At 39.1% G+C, this 16257-nt stretch overlaps 1 long non-coding RNA gene across 1 annotated transcript; it reads left to right on the forward strand.

The window, feature by feature from the left end:
* The first annotated feature begins 302 nt into the window (after positions 1-302).
* Positions 303-10991, forward strand: LOC103474639 (uncharacterized). Its single transcript, XR_014090735.1, has 3 exons — positions 303-3413; positions 4147-4217; positions 10508-10991. It is a non-coding gene; the product is annotated as an uncharacterized LOC103474639 (long non-coding RNA).
* Positions 10992-16257: the final 5266 nt, after the last annotated feature.

Consider the following 16257-nt stretch of genomic DNA (forward strand, 5'->3'; position numbering starts at 1 on the left):
TAAGTGGACTGTGAATTAAACCTTGAGTGGATTCATTTATGTTTTTCTACTTACTAATATCGGCTGAAATTGTGGCACCAGATGTTGAGAGCAGGAGGAAGATTTGTAAAGATTCTGCAACAGCAGGAAAGTTATTTGTGAATTTGCGTGACTGCATTTTAAATGCTGGGATTTCCCCTGGTGCAATGTGTTCTTGGGAGTTTTTTTTCTTTTTTTTTTTTTTACAAGAAACACTAAATTTCAAGGATTACTAACAAGCTTTTTTCCCCACCAAATTCAAGAAAAACAACCGAGTCACAGCTAAAAGCGATCACGCCATGCAGTGACTTGCAAAAGTTTTCATTCACTTTGAGTTTTTCACATTTTATTTGGTCACACCAACAAACTTCACTGTAATTTATTTGGATTTTACAAGATAAGTCAACACAAAGAAGTGCATATTGTCAAGCAGCAAGTACATTCAGATATTTATTCAAAGGATAATAAATATCTGAAAGGTCTGGCACGGATTTGTGTCCAGAACCCTTTTATCTGATTAGGCCTCAGAGGTTTATTAGAGTCGAGCAAACAAAGATGGCAGAATATAAGATTCTTGTGTGTGTTGTATTTTAGTACACAGGGTCTGTCCTGGGTGAATAAATGACATCTTAAATAAATATAATAAGAGGTAAAGTAACCTCCAACCTAACTTAGTCTTTCTAATTGTTTATCAATGTAAAAAAAAAATAAAAATACAAATTTGAAATCCAAACAGCATTCCTACACAATTTCAGTTTGAAAATGTCTGATTTTCCAGATTTTTAAAAATTAGTTGCCAGGTAACGGTCATGTCAGGGAGCAAATATAACTTGCATGTTTCAAATTAATTCTTGGACCAACTTCAGACTTTTATAATCTGGCTTCTCCAGTAAACCCTTAAAATTTCCAGCATTATTTAGAGACAACGAGCAGAGAAAGACTCATCCACAAATAAAGCAACTCACCAGCAAGGAGCACGCCACAAAGACATGAGCTTAAAGCTTCAGCGAAGACAGGATTTGTGGGGATGGATGGATTAGGTGTGAGGATGATGGGTCATCTGGGGAGACTTGCTGGGGGGAGACTCAGGAAATGGATTTCCCAAGCCCACCTAGGACCCCCTCCACCCCCGTGTGGAAGCTGAACAAGGCGAGGAAACGGGGGTAGAAAGAGGTTAATGGGACGAAGAAGAGAAAGAGAGATGAGGTGAGAACGGTTGAAAGGTCAAGGAAGGTGGGGTTGAGAGAAGGTGACGGGCTGTGAAGGACGGGGGTATGAGTAGACTTCTGGGTGACTAGAGGTTTGGTGGAGGCGCGGCCCCGCTCCTGCACCCAAACCTGACTTAACTTTAACGTCCTAAATCTTTACTCACGATGATTGATGGGAAACAAAATGTCAGCATTCAGACAGTGAGCAACTTTGAACTACGATTGGATTGGCTGACTTCATTACATTAAAACTGGTCAAACGTGATACATTACTGATTGTTACTGATGTGACACAAAACAGAGAGAATCGGTATTATTCACGTCGCCTGTTAGTGGTCCTAGTGTTGTTATTTCTACACCCTCCAGTAGAAACTAACTATTGAGAAATATTGATTTGTGTCTCGTCCCTGTTTATCCAGCGTTTACATTATGTTTTTATCAGTCTCAGGACTGAAGAACTCTTTAATGGCTGCCGTGTATCCACACCAGTTTAATAATTAAAAACATTTAAAGCAAATCGCAACATGGAATATGAGAGATGCACAATTAGAGCAGGACTTGACCTGGTTTTGACCAGGATCAGACATTTTCCTAAGGAGAAACACAGCCTCCTCAGATCTTCTGCCACGTCATCCGAGGAAGGAGGAAGGATGGAGGGCAAAAGATTTTCCATCATCCACCCAAACACCCATCTGTCCATCCCACCTGTGCTTTACTCCCATTCCTCCCCTCTTTTAATCCCTCCATCTGTTTTTCTCTCTTTCCTTTCTCCCACATTTTTCCTTTTTCAGCCATAACTTGTTTTGGCGGGATGTCACGTTTTTTTTTTTTTTTCCATGTAATTCTCTTCCTGTCTAGATTTTCTCCTCCATGCACCCTTGGTACCTCATCACCCAACGCATGCACACGCACACACAGCAAGAGGCATTTACACACTTCATTTCTTTAAATATTCATTTCCGTCTGTCTGTGAAGTGTTTAGTGGAGTTTCCTGTTTCCAGTCCTCCCACTTCCCTGAGAACCAGCATGTAGGAAGTGGCATTTCTGGCCGCTGGTTCCCTCCCGTTCCTCCAGCTGGTCACATTCCCACCTGGTGGAGGAAGAAGATGGTCGGAGAGAGATCAAGGCTGCCGTCAAGGTCACCTCCCATCCAACAACAGCTTCTCAAGTTATATACAAAAATGACAGTATAATCTTCTTTACCAGGCAATTTACTTTAACCCATAATGCCTCTTTAGTTTAGTCTTATTTTTTCTTTTGATACCAACTATTGTCAGGTTTTTAGTCAGAAAGTTACTAATACTCAAAGGACAACATTTTTACACAGAACCTTGCACAACTTTTAGTCATGTGAGAAAGTTTTGCTTGAAATAGATGAGCACAAAGTTCTGCAGGACGACTAGAATCACTTTATTTACAAGGGGAAGTCTTTCTGTGATGTGTCTCTATCAGCTTTGCCCATCTGGAGATTTTTGCTTGTTCTTGTTTTCAAAATACCATAAACTCAGTCAGTTACAATGAAAATCCCAGTTGAATTTAGACATGGACTTTGACTGGACCACTTCTAACAAATCCAAACCACTCCATTGCAGTTCTTGTTGCATGTTTAGGGCTCTTGTCATGCTGTAATGTCATGTCTCCAACACATTCTTAGGTTTTTTCCAATATGCAACAGGTTTTCTTACAGGATTGCATTGCATTTGTCTCCACTGATCAACCCTGAAAAGATTCTCTGTTATTGCTGAGCGTATGATGCTGCCACTACCGTGTGTCACCATGGAGGAGTGGAGAGTTTGGTGGGGGTTTGAGGCGATGTGCAGTAGATATTTTTATTCCAGCATGCATTTTCATAAGGACTTAGTAATTGATTATCTCTTTAAGTTGTCTTTTTTTTAATCCAAGTTTTAGTTTGTATGCTCTTGTTGTGAAGTACTTTGGGATTTTGGAGTGAATTTATTATAGCTGTCAGTTTTAGTTTTCATCGCACAAAGTGTTTTGTTGTGTCAGTAACATTTCTTGTGCCTAACTGCAAACTGGATTTCTTGCTTTGTTTCAACAAAGGTCGTTTTTCCTGCCTTGTATATCTGCAGCAGTTACCTCTGACCTCTTTGATTAATGCTTTTCTGATGAACCTCTGAGGCCTTGACTGAACTGAGACCTGTGTTTAATTAAATATGACATCTTAAGGTAATTAGTCACTAAATTTTATTTAGGAGCATCAAAGTAAAGTGGAATGTGTACGACTAAAAAAAACTCAATTTCCTTTCTGTCACTACTAGTAGAGAGCCTGTAAAAAAATTACTCATCATTTCCAATCATTTGATTTATGTTAGATTTTTATTTCATTGTCATTTTTTGTAGAAATAAGTTTTCACTTTGTTTCACTTTGTTGTTCACTTGTTAAAAGATTGTTTTGTGGGGTTTTTTCTGTCAAAAAAGTCAAATTCTGTTGATCATGACTGATTTGCATACTTGATTTGCTGTTCATGAAATACATTTGGGGTTCTGCGGAGGTTGTGTTGACAGTCAGTATCTTCCTCACAATAGAAAGTGCTAAAATTTCTCTTTGGTAAAAAGTTGGGAATGTTTAGCAAATAATAGTCACAACTCTGACTAGATTCACCCTGCTAAAACTCTTGGCAGTTTGACACAAAAACCAAGATTTTATGCGTTTTTTCTTTTAAATTTTGAAATAAGAAAATATGATTTCCACAAGAAAATCCTCTTTTTCTTTTGAAATGCATATTAGTTACGGGAAATTTGAGTTTGGTGCAAAAATCTGTGGTTCTCATCTTCAATCCACTTCATACATTCCTTAATTATTTTCTGTTTAATCACTTTTAAACAAACAAACAAATAGCTGGTTGAGAATCGACCAGTTAATTAAAAGGAGTGATTATTGTTGTTGTGTTTTTCCCAGCTACAATCATGAATGCTCAGGCAAGTTCGCATGACCACCGATGATGGCAGATAAACAGCCTTCCTGCGACAGTAAGTTGTTTTTCCGTCATTTGTGCAGCTGCAGCATGTACACAAACATGATTGACAGCACTAAGACCCTCCTCCAGGCTCTGATTGGTTGTTTATGATGGAAAGCGGTACATTTCTGCCAGCGGGAGAAGGCAAAGGAGCGCACATTTTTCCCACAGATGATCTGTTTCATGGTGTCGCAACACTGTGACAGTTTTGTAGAAATCATGTTTTTCATAAAAAACTACATCTTGCGGCTTTAAAATAAATATAAAAATGCCATAAAAAATAAAAATGTTCATATTGGGTTTTTAAAAAAATATAATTTCTGACTTTCTTCGCATTCTTGCCTACTCTTCTGTTGTCCATGTTGACATGATGGATGCACTCACCCTTCCTCCTGTTCTTGTTGCCATTGTTGGTGATTTAATGGAGTCAACCCTCCCAGACCCGAGTTCCTGAACAGCTTCCTAAATAAATGAATTCAAATGGACTGTGAGGGATGTTTATAAGACATGTTTTTAGTGTTTCCATCCTGTTACCAAACCACAATCAGGACATCTCCTGCTCTCCGTCTCCCCCTCCAACTAAAACATAATACTGCTTCATGATAAGTCAAAAAAATACTGAAGTGATTCTCACTGAGCTTCGCTGCCAGCCATCTTCAAAACACATATAACGCTGACACCTGCTAGAGCGCTCACTACTACAACAGACTCTACTGATGTCCCGTAAGCGTTCGGATGGAAACGCTCCATGGCCTCTTGGCTGGCTTCTTTCCGCTTCCTTCCTCGCTAGCTGGTGTTGCAATCTGCCAAATGTGAGGTGCACAGTATCCCCACACACTCATGTGAGTTCACACACACCTGATGTTGAATCAGATCTGGTTTTTGGGAATTTTTATGACCACGTGGCAGCTTGTTTTTATTTAAAGAAGGCATGGCTTCCAGTTAGCCACTGATCTCGGTTTGACAGGGCAGGGGTGCGGGGGGGATTTTGTCTCTAAACGCTGGATTTTAAATCAGAAGGAAGTTTGTATTATAGTAGCACCAGAGGAAGAGGGAGATATTAATAGCAGACAGAGGAAGTACACCTGGGAAAGTAATAAAAATATCTATTTAACCCATTAGGTGATATTTTACATTATCTTAGGCTATGTTTCCCCACGTCCTTTTTCATAATTAAAGTGAGCAGGTAAATGTAGCGGTAAATTTTAGATCATCTCTCAAATTTTCAGGCGCGGATGACCCTTTGTTAAGTGATGGTTTCTTTTGTGTAACTTTAAGAACCAATCTGTTCTTAGTTTTAGGGAGCAATTACATTTTTCCATAATAAGTGATGGAAACAACAAGCCTCTCAGACAACTGGCAGGGAGTTTTTCTCACTTTAGAAAATGCAAAAATCTAAGGGCACCTTGGATTTAGGGTCACAATCTATGTCGACCCGACACTCCTCTTCAGGGTTTTCAGGTAAAAAGTTAAATTTGAGTTTCCACCACTTAATGCAAGTCATTCTGGCCCTGAAATAGCAGAGCAGCACCAGACCATCACACCACCACCACCATGTTTCACCTATAATGTTTTTCTGAAATGCCGTGTTGGTCTGGAGCCTGATGAACGTCTTCCTAAAAGTTAGCTCACTAAACATTTCCCCAAAACTCTTACCAGGATGTTTTTAGGGAAACGTGAGGTGGGTCGTTGTATCCTTTTTCATCATTAGCGGTTTTGGCTTCTCTGGTGGATATTTGCCCAGTTTCTTTCTTATGATTGAGTCATGAACACTGACCCTAGCTAAGGCCTGCAGGGCTCTGAATGTTGTTTTGATGCCGATCTCTTGTCTGACTTCCTCTTGGAGAAAATTTGTTAGGCTGACCACTGAAGGTTCACCACCATTATGTGTTTCTTCCATTTGTGGATAAAGGAGCTCATTGTGGTTCACTAGAATTACAAATGATTTTGTAACCCCTTACAGACTGAAAGGCCACTTTGTTTCTGACGCGTTCTTCAGCTCGTTTAGATAAAAGCACAATGTGTTGCTTTTTTAATTTTTTATTTATTTTACCCTATTTCATGTTGTCAGACTGGCTCATGAGATGGACCCAGATGTTGATCAGTGTTAATTCACGATTCAACAGCAGATGAAGTAACTTCTCACACTGGTGATTCTTTTCCATCCAGAAAAAAGAAATAATTTGATGACTGGTTCATTATTTTCTTGATTAAACATTGCGATGATCTAAAAGTTGCAAGGCAAGAACAAAAGCAATACGTAACGGGACATCAAACACATTTTACAAAAACAAGCAAAACGTTTAGCGTGCACCTTTCTCATCCACTAAAGAACCACTAAACAGACATTTGTGTGGGTGAAACTTTTAGCAGTTGTTCAGAAATAAATGAAGTTCAAACTTGTGGCTCTGGGCTGGCATTCCTCTGGTCCCTCAAGGGCTTCAGCTCATCTCCTCATTTGTCAACAGAGAAAATAACTGCTTCCCCAGCAGCCCACCAGTGAAGATTAGAGGGTGTATCTATATATCAGTCTATCTATCGCTTTGTCTCGATGCTGTTCCCGCCCTTCCTCCCTTTGGAGTTACAGCTGACGCTGCTGGATGCCGACTCACTGTAACAGTGGAGTGGAGGAAACATTCTTCCACCAGCCGCGGTCGATGTTTCCTTCCCACAGGGTGCACAATGTAATGAGAACAGACTTTGTTGGAGGGACTGATCATCAGAACAACAGTCAAAAGGTGCAACAGAAATCACTGGGTCGTAAAACGGAAGAAACCGCCCATTTGAGGAGAGTTTGGTTGAGAAAAGAAAGTTAGATGTTTATTTTAGTGAGAGGAAGGCGTTTGTTAGGGTTATTTAAACTTTGACTATGCTCAAGCTGAGCTTTGTGACAAACCTCATCTGCATGACTCATCCTTGTTATAGCTCAGCGGTTTCAAATTACGCAGTAAGGTCAAGAATGTCTTTGCAGGGTCACACGTATTGATATAACCCATTAACAAACCAACAAAATACGAATAAATAGCCACCTTTGCATTTAGATGAGTAATTACTTTTACCTTGATATAATTTGGCAGAAAATAGATAAAGCTGCTGTGATTTTACTGATAAAATAACACTTAAACACACAACTGTTATATTAATGGTCCTGTTTCTAGAAGGCCACGTAAAAACCTCTGGCGGACTGGATTTGGCCCGCGGGCCTTGAGTTTGTGCTGTGGATGTTTTCGTTGTGGGAGTGGACACAGCCGTTTAAAACATGACTGTCTTGAATGTTTTCTTTGCATAAAGCAACAAGGACCAAACCTTAAAAAATGAATTACGTTTTGTGAAACGTCAAGTTTTGTGACGTACAGTGTACGACGCCTTCAATATGTGTCCCTGTTACAGCATTTTGAATTAAAAGGTATCAACATTTTTCAGAATGGTATGAATTAAGGATAATATTTAAAGTCTCTGCTGCATTTTTGTGTTTGTGTCAGTGTGATGTCTGTGTTTGAATTGCACAAAACTCAGTATTTTGCAATGTCACAGACCAAATGAGAAATCCTTATAAGTAAAAATCTGAAAAGTATTTCTATTCAACCCCCTTTACTCTGAAACACTTTCAGATTCAGTGCTACTGATTTCCCAGAGAAATTATCTCAGTTCTAAAGAAAATCCAACTGTGTGTAATTTAATATTAGGTTAAATCCAGCTGTTCAAAGAAAGCATCAGAGTTTTGTTACAGAAGGATAATGAACAAGCATCATAATGAAGACCGTGGAAAGCAGGGAGCTTAAATGCAGAGGAGATGAGATGTGTGACGTGAAAATCATTTTGAAACAGCTGTGGGAGAGAACTGAGCAGGTTCAATGAGGACAAAAGACAAAGACTTGGACTACACGCAAACGGATCTAAAGGGGACAAGACCGAAATTGACATGAAAGAATAAACCAAAATGCACAGAAAACAAAGCACAAGAAATTAAATCTATGAAACTCAACAAAAAGCATGCAGTACCATGTCATGGAAAGATGAGCTGAATATGATATTAACAATAATTAAACCAGATTTTATCTAAAAAAACAAAACAAAACAACCCCCCCCCCCCCCCAAACACAACTATAAGGAAACAGCAAACATGTATGGTGGTGTAACTTTTTGGCTTATTGTAATATTCAATGTGTTGTGAAAAACTAACACTTCTCTAACCTTGGATCAGTGGAGGCAGCATCATGCTGTGGGGCTGCTTTTGTTTAGCTGGTTAAGGGAAGCTATTCAAAGAGCTAACATCAAAAGTATCCCCATGCTAGAATCTGTGCGTGGCTCACAGACGCTCTCCACCCAGTCTGACTGAGCTGGAACTACTTTGTAAAGACTAGTGGGAAAATTTTCAGTCTCCAGATTTGCAAGGCTGATGCAGACATGTGGTAAAAGCATATCTGCATATCTTTTTCCTTCCTCCTACAAATTTGCCCTAATTTGTCAGACTCATATTACACAAAATTCCAGAAAAACACACTAAAGTTTGTATCTGTAATGTGACAACAACAAAAAAGTGTGGATATGTTTGTAAAGCTTTTTATGATATTTTTAAAAGTGACCCTGCAGCGCCTCTTTTTTCCCCACGACATCCACCTCCTCCTGAGCATATTCTCCATCTTAATCACTAAGATTATCCTGCCTGTCTGCATAATAACCAGGACTCTGTTTCCAAGAGGATCTTAAAACAACAGTTCAGGTTATTTTGTTGGGCGCAGTCCAGAGCCATTTTACTGAGGAAACATTCATTTATTGCAATGGTGATTCTCAAAAATGTGAAGTTTAAAAAAAAAAAAACGCAACATCTTCTTTTTACACCCCATCAAAGAATGAAGCTCAGAGGACGCACTATATACTTACGTCGTTTTCCTTTAATGCTGCTTTTATATACAAAGTCATCTTCAATTTAGTTGTGTTTTTTTGCAAAATCTAAATATTCTTTTATGTCAAAGTGAAAGCCAATATCGAAGAAAACTCATATGAAAACTTGTGCGGACTTTGCCCAAAGATCTGACAGAGACTTCAACTCTGGAAAAGTAGAAACATTCATGAAACTAAGTCAGCTTGTTTGGTCTTAATAACACAGAATTTAGTTTTCTGGACACTAAACTAGAAGCTAACGCATTTTAACACCACACTGTGAAGCATGGTGGTGGCAGCGTCATGCTCTTGGGTTTCTGAGAACCTTATAAACATGGAGCAGAACACGAATGCAGAAAAATGCTACTGAAAGAAATACCAAAACCGAGTTACAACTTTTAATGATTGGAGCTCCCACATTGTCATGGCAACATTCTAAATACCATTTCTCTGTATAAGACATAAAAAGAACAGCCTGACGACCGAGAAAACCCAGAGAAATGAAAAATAATGCATAAGGCCAGGGGATGAAAAGAGAGGTGGAGGAATAACTGTAAAACCTGGCTATGATCTGGAGGGGGAAGAAGTAGCTTGAACCAGACGAGTTCACAGATGTTTTAAAGTGCTAATCTAATCTTTATGCCAGGCCTTTCCCTCTCCTCAGCCTTCCCTTTCCTCCTCAGTTTTGCTTGAGGGAGGCTGGAAAGACTCCAGTTTATGTTAATGCATCTCAGGAGCATCATGTACCGCCGCTGCTCAGTGACAGGGCCTATTTATTCATACGCCTGTTATCAGCCCTGTTTTCAGATTCAGACACATGTGGAATTGCAATGAAGAATTCTGGACCTAAGAAAGAGCGACAATGAAAAGCAATCTCACGTGGCGACGCCGATAGAAGGGGACAGAGGGGAGCTGAAGAAGATTGGATTACCTTTTTTTTAAAAAAACATATTGTCACTGTTGATAATTTGTTGAAGTCTGTAATCGTCCTGTGTTTTATTTTGACGTTTTATGGCTTCTCGTAACATTTGCCAAAAATGACACTGTTGTGCATGCAGACTGTCGTCTGGGAATATGGCGATGTTTCAGCGGTCGCACCCAGGCCTGATTAATGCAAAACCTGCACAATAAACACAGGGTCAAAGGTCGCAAAAAACAACTCATCATCCTGCCTTCATCTAAAGGGTCACCGACATTTAGCAGTCAGGAAACAGTCACAGTCCAAAAACTCACAGAGAACAATTGATTGATTGCTGCTAATGGTTCCAGACTGGACCGGGTTGTTTGTGGATAACATTTTTTAAACCTTAATAAACAAGTTCATTATTATTATTTTTTGTTTATTTGACTATCTGAAGCATTTCAGAGGCACTGAGAGCTGCTTTATGTAATTTCCTCCACTTTTCATCTTCTTCCCAGGTTTCCTGCCTTCGTTCCCCCTGAGAGGACGAAGGTCTTTTCAAAAACGCTAAAGCTTCCTTCAGATTCAGTCGACAAGCCGAAGTTGATCTCTCGCCACAGAATTAAACAGAAAGCACAATCCTGAAAGTTAAAGTTTTTCCTGCCAGCGTATCTGATGTGGAAAATGAGACGAAGCTTTCCTGATCCACAAAACTGGAAATGTAGCCAAAGACTAGAAGTACGAATTTTCTAATCTTTATTTTAAGTCGTATATCCAATAACAAATGATGGCGCTACTAATATGTGACAGATTACTCCTTGTCCTGTATTGGGATAAAATGGTTTTCTGGACACAATGCATGTCAATTGATATGCATATCAGTAATGCATATCAATTAGCAGGAGAATGAAAGACGTAAAAATAATTAACTATACTACATTAAGAAATTGTATTTAAGCCTTGGTGCTACATGAAGCTCATTTTGAAACAATGCAAGTTAAAAATAATATTTCGTATTGTTTTTAATGCAAAAAAAAAAAAAAAAAAATATATATATATATATATATATATATATATATATATATATATATATATATATATATATATATATATATATATATGCTGTCACCCCTGAAAAAGTCCTTGCCACCCCATAAATATTTTTCTAGATCCGCCCCTGTTTATGAAGTCAGTGTTTTTGACAAACTAAATGTTTTTTGAGACGATTTTCTATACAAACCGAATGTCCCATTGAGTAAATGCGGCAAACCTTAAAAAGACATTTTCAGAGAAGACACTAAGATTGTTATGCTTTTAAGAAATTAGAGCGTGCAAATTTTATGCTGAACGTTTGTGGTAGAGGTGGAGCTGGACGCAAATTCACATCTGCAAACCGACGACATCAACACTCAAAACAATCAGGAGAGATCTGATACATTATCATCACCATCATAATTACCTTTAAGATCCAGCTGACCACCATTGAAGTTATTCGCTGTCTTCCAGAGACATCCTGTGCTCTGTAAATTGTTTAAGCTGGTTGTTGGCCTGTTTGGTGCATCACAAACACAACGTAGAGACGTAACATGGCCTCTGGTCCAGACGCTCGCCTGCTGTCAGTCCTTCCAGTTTTCAAACACGCAGGCCTTTCACTGCACAAGTAAACTCCACTGAGTTTACTCCACAAACTCAAAATCAAAACATAAAAAAAAAAATATATGGTTCTGACTCTCTCTTTGGACTTCCTGCACTGTCCTGCGTCTCTTTTCATCGTCGGTGTGCTTGGAAACATCTGCAGAAAAGAGATATTTTTGAAAGTAAACAGCTGTCAACCAGCTTTTCTCTCTCCTATGGTCATCTCCGTTTCTAGTTTTTGCACGGCTCTCTCTCTCTCTCTCTTTCTTTTTTTAAATTTATCTTTTCTGTTTAACCACAGACACATGTGCAGCTGCTGTTTTGGTGATATTCTGCTGACTTTGCTTCAACAGGTGAGCATCACTAATAGAGATGCAGACGTTTCAACCTTACAGTGAATGCTTGCTGCTGACCTGAGACGCAGGACTGCAGAAACAACGAGAGGTCATTTTTCTAAGCTACTGAAATCAAAGAGTAAATACGATTAATTGCAACACTCAGTTGGTCTAAATCTCGTATTTTTGTTGATCTTGAAGCGGCAGGCCACATGTCACGATTAGGTCATTAAATGGCGTGCACCTCTTAGTGATAAATATGAAATAAAATTTTATGTTCCTCGTTTCAGGGGAACATTTAGAGTGAAACGCACTTGGGATCTTGGAAGACCCATGACTCTAAATATCTGCCTCCCTGTTCAGCAGTTAAACCTGGGAACACATCCCTCATCTCAGGTTCAGCAATATATTTCCTCTAAGCCTACACCTTAGCCGAAGTAAATCAGAGTCTATTATGCTGAACGCAACAAAACCAGAAAGGAAGCGAAGGAATTACGGCGACTTTAACAGCTCGAATCGGTTTTGATTGTAAAACACCTGTGCAAACATTGTTTTTCATCCTGAAGCCGCATCAGAAGGGAAAGAGGCGCTCAGAGAGAAAAGCAGGGACTGAACGCACAACAGGAAGGTCAGGGGGGGAAAAAGTTGATGTGTTTGTTTAGAAGAGTGTTTAAACTAGAATCAGGTTTGATTAAGACGGTATCTGGTGCACAGATTGTCAGAAATATCTGGCGGAGCTGAATTGAGGAAGCCAGCTGGTCCTTACGCAACCACTGCCGTGCTACATTAAACACACATGCACTCAAAGAAACTCAGCGTCCCTCCCTGACTCACCTCAGGGGTCAGCGTTCTGGCTCTGGAGTTGCCTGTTTCCGGGCCGATCTTCCCCGTGCAGCACTTGCTCGACTCCGTGACCCGCAGGATCGATTTTTAAAAAAAATTTTTTTTGCGCTGATTCAGTCAGTCTTTGAAACCCAAAACCTTTGCTATCTGTTTTATATGTTTCCACCGCGAACCACCAACCCAGTTTCAGCACACAACTGGTAGATCCATTCACATCTGCTGCAGAGATTTGGGACACCATCAGTTTATCGTGTGACACACTATATGTATCAAACTGCAGTTTAGTGTACTTTGGGGGTTAGTATGATTGAAAACTCTTTCTGATGTCCAAACAGGAAAGGTTCACACCCATTAGCAGTCATGACCTTGGTTGTGTATATGATGCTATGGATCTTCTGCTGCTGGTGCTTTAGGCACATCTTTACCTTTTCTTTTTTTTCTGTAGCATAAAACAAATCTTAAATCTCTGCCAAAATCGCAGACGTCGACGCGTAAAACGCATTTTTCTGAAGTATCATGTAATGAAATTTTGGAAAGTTAAGGACCTTCTTTTTTTTTGTTTTCTAAACCTTCAATACATGGACTGAAAATATTCGTACTGAAATGTTACACATCCATGAAACATTTCACTTCTATCACTATTTTGTTGTGGAGGTACGGGAGGAGACTGGTGCATCTCACTCATTCTGTCTGACCGACACAGATTTTTAATTTAATTTAATAGTCTATTGGTGCACTTTATTATCGCATTCATAAAAATGCAAACTAAAGGGACAAACTAAGTTTAACTTAGAGCCATATTGGACTCTGGTTGGAAAATACAGATGAAACACTTTGTTCTGATCTACCTTCCTTTCTCAGTTGCAGCTACAGAGAGTTTATGATAGTAGAGACTCCTCACACTTCACTCTGCTTTATTCATGTTCTCCATCCTGCTTTGTTCCAGCGTCGCTTGAGCTGATGCCTCGAATAACTAATAACCGCACTTCACTTCCACGCATAGATGTTTTGAATATGAACTGGTTAAAAAGTGAAAGTTTCCAGCATACATGCATCTAACTAAAAACAAAAACAAAACTGTTATATTTTCTTTAGTATTTGGAGTTTTTCACCTCCTTATCACTCATCCGTCAGAGCTGATCAAGCTAACCCCAAGCGCTTCAGTTTCCACCACTGGCATCATTTCCCAGCAGCTTTAACAACTTTTGTGTCGATCCGCTTTGGAAGCAGATCATCAGTCGACTGGAGACAGAGAAAACCACCCGGCTGGCTCCGCCAGAGCTTCCCTTCTCGTCTGACCACGTGGGTGGGAAAGGCTGGCAGCGAAACTCCATCAACTCTGTCGTTTCTGTGAACGAGGAAGCAGCTCGCAGACCTGAATGACACAGCACATGTTTGATAGTCACTGGCAGAAAGTACTAAAAATATCTGCCTTTCCAAAGTCCAACTGCAGCACAGGCTTTCTTCACAGCCTCTCTGTTTGCTCATTATTCTTTCTGGACATTTTTCCATCATAAAGGGAAGGATAGTTATTTAAGGAACCTAGTTTAGCTGATCTTAGCAAAGAGTTGCATGACTTAAGACACGTGCCAAACTGAAGGCCCAAGGGCCAAATCCGGTACGCCACAACTATTTCCTCCAGACTCTGAAGGGACTCAGAAATAGAACTTTAAGAGAACAAATATTATATTACAAGTCAAATCAGCATTTATTTGTGCAGTGTTACGTTCAATATTTAATTTTAATCAAATGTAGAGAAACTTGTAACATTCTAACAGTTTTCTTTAAGTAGTTTTATCAGTTCATTCTGACACACCAGGCCGTGTGAGAACATTCATGACCTTAATGTGACCCAAAGTAAAAACTAGTTACTGAAGATGAGCAGATTTCATCAAAAATCCTGAACACACATTCTGATGATAATCAAAATTATGCAATCTCACTGAACTACATTTCAAGACACACCTTGACCTCAATTACTCCTATACTTTACATACAGCGGCAGCAATTATTAGCTTTACTGTGTTGGTGAAACTGTCATACTTGTATTTGCCAGCAGCATCAGAATGCAGGTGAGGGGTTTTCTGCAAAGACAGAGTATCACTAATGTATATTTATCCCAGCTCCATTATACAGAGAGAATTAAAAAAGCAAACATACAAAAAACCAACCACACAAAGAAGTCTAAAGTTTTGCTGTCTATTATTAATGCCAAAGCCCAGAAGGCTGAAGTTGTTCATTTTAATCAGTTTTGCTCCAACTACATCAAAACTATATTGCATTGAGTCACTGCTGGCATTTTTTCTTTCTTTTCCTTCTTAAACTTCATTTCTAAATACAATTCCACATCACAAATTCTCTTTGTATTTGAACTGCAGCAGCCTGAACATTCTATATATATATATATATATATATATATATATATATATATATATATATATATATATATATATATATATATATATATATATATATATATATATATATATATCAATGAGGTGTCCTTGGTGCACACCTCATTGATTACCTGTCACCGCTGCAGCCAGCCTCTCCATGCGGCTCACAGAACTTAAATGTGCTGCTACCATAATAACGATGCTTTATACAGTCGGGGAAATCTCACACCGTATCACACGTAGCGGAGAACGCACTGTGGATGTCACAAAGTTGTCACACAGTTGTATTTTAATCTCATGATAAATTTAGGGTTTTTGAAATACACTTTTCTAACTTTCTTCATGAGGAAAAATTAGTTGTTTGACACAAAGGACTCAGTGTGATAAGCTGAAAAAAAGAAAAAAGAAATGACAGACAACTAAAACCGTTTCAGGAACATGAAATTCAGCGAGATAAAAGATTTAATGAGAAGTAAATTGAAAAGCGGGTAAAGATGAGACGAGTCAGGCTCGGCTGAAAAGGGATGGGCTGAGAAAAGAAAAGAAAAACTGAGCTGGGACCACGGACTAAAATTGTCAGAAGATATATTTAACCACTAAGTGAACAATGATGTGTTACAGTGCATGAAGAGAAATGTTGTGGTGCTAAACCAAAACCTCATCTGCTAAGAGTGTTTTGCAGCTGAGCGGACATATACTATCTGTGAGGATATTGTATGACTTATCTGAAGCTTTCTGTCCTCCTATTTTTTCTCCCCCCCTCTCACACAGACTACGTCTTTTTATCTTCGTAAGGACTTTGCATTGGCTTGCTTTCATTTTTCATTCATTTCTAAAACCTAACTCTGACCCTTACCTTACTTAATCAGTACCAGTTCATACCTAACACTAAACCAGTTCATACCTAACACTAAACCAGTTCATACCTAACACTAAACCAGTTCATACCTAACACTAAACGCATCCTAAACTCTACTTACACCTCAGTCCTAAACCTAATCCATAACTCAAAAACAGCACTTCTTCTTTTGGGACTCAATAAGAAGTCCCAAAGTGTAG

The sequence above is a fragment of the Poecilia reticulata genome, chromosome 13 (assembly GCF_904066995.2).
Source record: "Poecilia reticulata chromosome 13, P_reticulata-male-v2, whole genome shotgun sequence".
Lineage (NCBI taxonomy): Eukaryota > Metazoa > Chordata > Actinopteri > Cyprinodontiformes > Poeciliidae > Poecilia > Poecilia reticulata.